General features: G+C 39.5%; 1 pseudogene; it reads right to left on the reverse strand.

The window, feature by feature from the left end:
• The window catches only part of LOC107586971 (zinc finger protein 208-like), a 38,859-nt pseudogene that overhangs the window by 8,158 nt on the left and 26,963 nt on the right, over window positions 1–3,738 (reverse strand).

The raw sequence follows: 3,738 nt of genomic DNA on the forward strand, positions 1-3,738 counted from the left end.
TACCTCTCATTCCATCCTGATGATCCGACGATAGCTGCTCGCATCTCAGCTTGTCTAACAGACATTTCTTGCTGGATGAAGGACCATCACCTTCAGTTCAACCTTGCCAAGACAGAACTGCTTGTGGTTCCATCAAACCCATCGCATTATCACAATGTCACTATCCAGTTAAGCACATCAACCATAACTCCTTCAAAAAAAGCCAGAAACCTTGGAGTTATGATTGATGATCAGCTGACTTTCTCAGACCACATTGCTAAAACTGCCCGGTCCTGCAGATTGACTTTATTCAACATCAAGAAGATCAGGCCCTTTCTTTCGGAACATGCTTCACAACTCCTTGTTCAAGCTCTTGTTCTGTCCAGGCTGGACTATTGCAATGCTCTCTTGGCAGGTTTTCCAGCCAGTTCTATGAAACCTTTACAATTAATCCAGAACACGGCAGCAAGATTAATTTTTAATGAGCCAAAAAGAATGCTCGTCACACCTCTGTTAATCAGTTTGCACTGGCTTCCAATAGCTGCTCGCATAAAATTCAAGGCATTAATGTTTGCCTACAAAACCACCACTGGCTCTGCACACCTTTACCTAAATGTATTACTTCAGACTTATGTGCCCTCTAGAAGCTTGCATTCTGCAAGTGAACATCACTTTATTTTGCCATCCCAAAAAGGCACAGAATCACTTTCACTGACTTTTAAATTAAATGTTCCCTCCTGGTGGAATGACCTGCCCAACTCAATCCGAGCAGCTGAGTCCTTAGCCATCTTCAAGAATCAGCTAAATACACATCTCTTCCATCTTTATTTGACCCTCTAACTCTTAACAGTTTCTATTCTAATTCTATTCTTTAAAAAAACTTGCCCCTTTTAGACTTGCACTCTATTCGTTTAATAACTACTTGTTTTCTTTAAAAAAAACTAACACTTGCTTCTCTAATCTTTTTGTATTCTATTTGTTTTCTTTTTATTCATTATACAGTTAACAAAACATGGATTACGTGGAAACACTGTGGATTATCTGGTGTCATTTCAGTTTATCAGATGTAATGAAGGTTTCCCCACAATCAAAGCACATATGATCTTTCGCACAGCTGTGTCTTCTCTGGTGTAATTTAAAAACACACAGTCGTGGAAAACTCTTTTTTTTTATTTTGTCCTCATTTGTAAGTCACTTTGGAGAAAAGTGTCTGCTAAATGACTAAATGTAAATGTATTTACAAGTCCTGAGGTTTAAGATGTATAAAAGTTTAGTTACATTGAAATTGTGAACCAGATATATATATATAAAATAAAACTGGATAGTATTTATTCAGAGTTCCTGATGCTGATTATCGTTATGAATCTTTCTTAAAACTCTTTATCACTTTATTTAGGGTGTGTTCACACTTGTAGTTCGGTTCGTTTGGTTCATTTGGTCCGGACCAAAAAGGAAAATGATACATTTGGTCCTGGTCCGCTTAGCGTTCACATTGGCATTTTTGACAGCGAACCTAAAGGTATAGTGATACGTTCACAACCTGGGGCAAGTTTAAGCTCAAACCGGTGCGCAACGTTTTGCTACGGTTTCTGGTTTGAATGGCATGTTTCCTAGAAACGGTGTGCAACGGGGTTTGAGATACGTTTTCTCTTTGTTTGGTGGGTGTGTCAAAAATGTCAGCCCAATCAGCAGCAACATGTATATAAACCACGCGGTATTAAAGAGACTGCCCGCATAACGTAATTAACATCAAAATAAATTCACAAGAGCAAGTATATTGTTTGCACGTTTATTTACATTAAAGGCAAAATAACTGAGTAAGAGCACACGTATAGATCTGGAATTTCTTTAAGTCTGTCTAAATATCATTTAGTAATTGCAATGTCTTCTGGTCCATATCCTTTCCTTAGGAAGGTGTGCTAGACACTGATTAATGTAACAAAAATACTATACATATTTACATATTTTGCTACTGTATTGTGGAGCGACACTTTCATAAACCTTTCTATACTCTTCTGATTATATAATGGTAAATATTACAATATCATAACACAACAACAGTGATTAGCAGTAATGATAAGCCTAATACTCACAATAAAAATAATAAGGTCATATAGATCATAACACAGTCTCAGAGGTAAGAAGTGGATTATCCTTCAGCTGAAATGTTTGTCTTTTCATCCTGAAATGCGAGGCAAATGTTGGATCACAATAATTAGGAACCACAGTTTCCACAAATCCCATCACTCGATTGGGATGTTCTCTTTTATTCTGGATGGCAAGGGCAGTGACTGTAACATCAAGCATATTTTGCAGTTTTAAACACGTATTTATACCGATTTCATCAGGCTCCGAAAATTCTTCAAAAAGAACACAAAGAATGGCCTTTTCAGCTGCCATAGTTGCAACTTTTGCATCATCAAAACAGGGTGTTCAACGCACCACCGTTTCCGTTTAAAAAATGTTTTGCACCGTTTTGTCGGGGCTGAACGCAGCCCTGATTGGTAGGCTTGAATGATGTTAGGCTATATCGTGACGGAACTCACCGAACACCCCAAACAAAAGGTGCGTTAAACTTAAAGCGGCGCTGTGGGTTTATGATATCAAAGTATCCATTAACAGATCGGTCTGCTCAGCGCCGCTTTAAGTCGAAAACACCTAACCCCTGATTTACACTGCACACGTCTGCGGCACGTTACGGCTCCGGCTACCGGAACTGATCGCGGTCATTCTAGTCAATGCGGCATGTTTCAAAACCAAACAACATTTGACAGGCAAATCACGTGGTCTCGCGAATCCTACCGCTGCGCTTCTGATGCGCTTCTGGTGTGAGTTGGCACCGTTATTTGGTTATTTGGCATGTTATTTGGTTGCTCATTGTCCTTGTAAAAAGGATTTGTGATGTCATGTGTCCGTCAAAAATAGACTAGGCGCCTATCTTTAGCGAAGCAGCACGGAGAGCCGCTTCTGGGACCCTTTTGAAACGTGCCGCGGCGCGTCTGGTGTAAATACAAGCATTGACTAGAATGACCGAGATCAGTTCCGGTAGCCGCAGATGTGTGCAGTGTAAATCAGGGGTGAGTTGGCACCGCGTGGAGGACGTAACAAAACTTCTTCGGAGCCGTAATGTGCCACAGACGTGTGCAGTGTAAATAAGGGGTCACACTGCACGCGAAAGCAGCGCATATTTTTTTCGGTGCGCATGTTAACAGATTAGAGCATTCACACCGCATGCAGAGGCAGCAGCGCCGTATTGCGTTCATATATCATTCGAACCGCATTGGATGGAAAGTGTCTTGTACTTTAGTTTTACTTTAAGTATATGTTAGGCTACTTCACAGCTCCTGGTTTTGTTTTTACACTACAACACTATAAACTACTGTTCTTCAGCATCAATAATGAAGAATCGAGAATAAACACCAACCTATTTGTTCTTCAGTATCTTCATGTTTTATTCTGCAGGGTTCGGGATCACTCATGTTCTCAATGTTCTTCATAAACGCTTTCTTCTTCACGTGTAGGCTGATGGGAAAATATTCCAGCATTTCTTGCGTATCTGCTGGGGGAGGAGCTTCAGTGAAGGCAACTTGTTATGTGGTAGGAGGAGCAGATCTGCCTAAATAAAATTAAAAAAATATTCATGTTTTCACCCATTTTATGCATTTATGTATCTATATCAAAGATCTATATATTTATACTGAGTTTGTTTTTAAAACAAATTAATGTCTTATATTTTACTGTTGTGTCAGTGAATCAATT

The sequence above is a fragment of the Sinocyclocheilus grahami genome, unplaced genomic scaffold (genome assembly GCF_001515645.1).
Source record: "Sinocyclocheilus grahami isolate Dianchi unplaced genomic scaffold, SAMN03320097.WGS_v1.1 scaffold87.1, whole genome shotgun sequence".
NCBI lineage: Eukaryota > Metazoa > Chordata > Actinopteri > Cypriniformes > Cyprinidae > Sinocyclocheilus > Sinocyclocheilus grahami.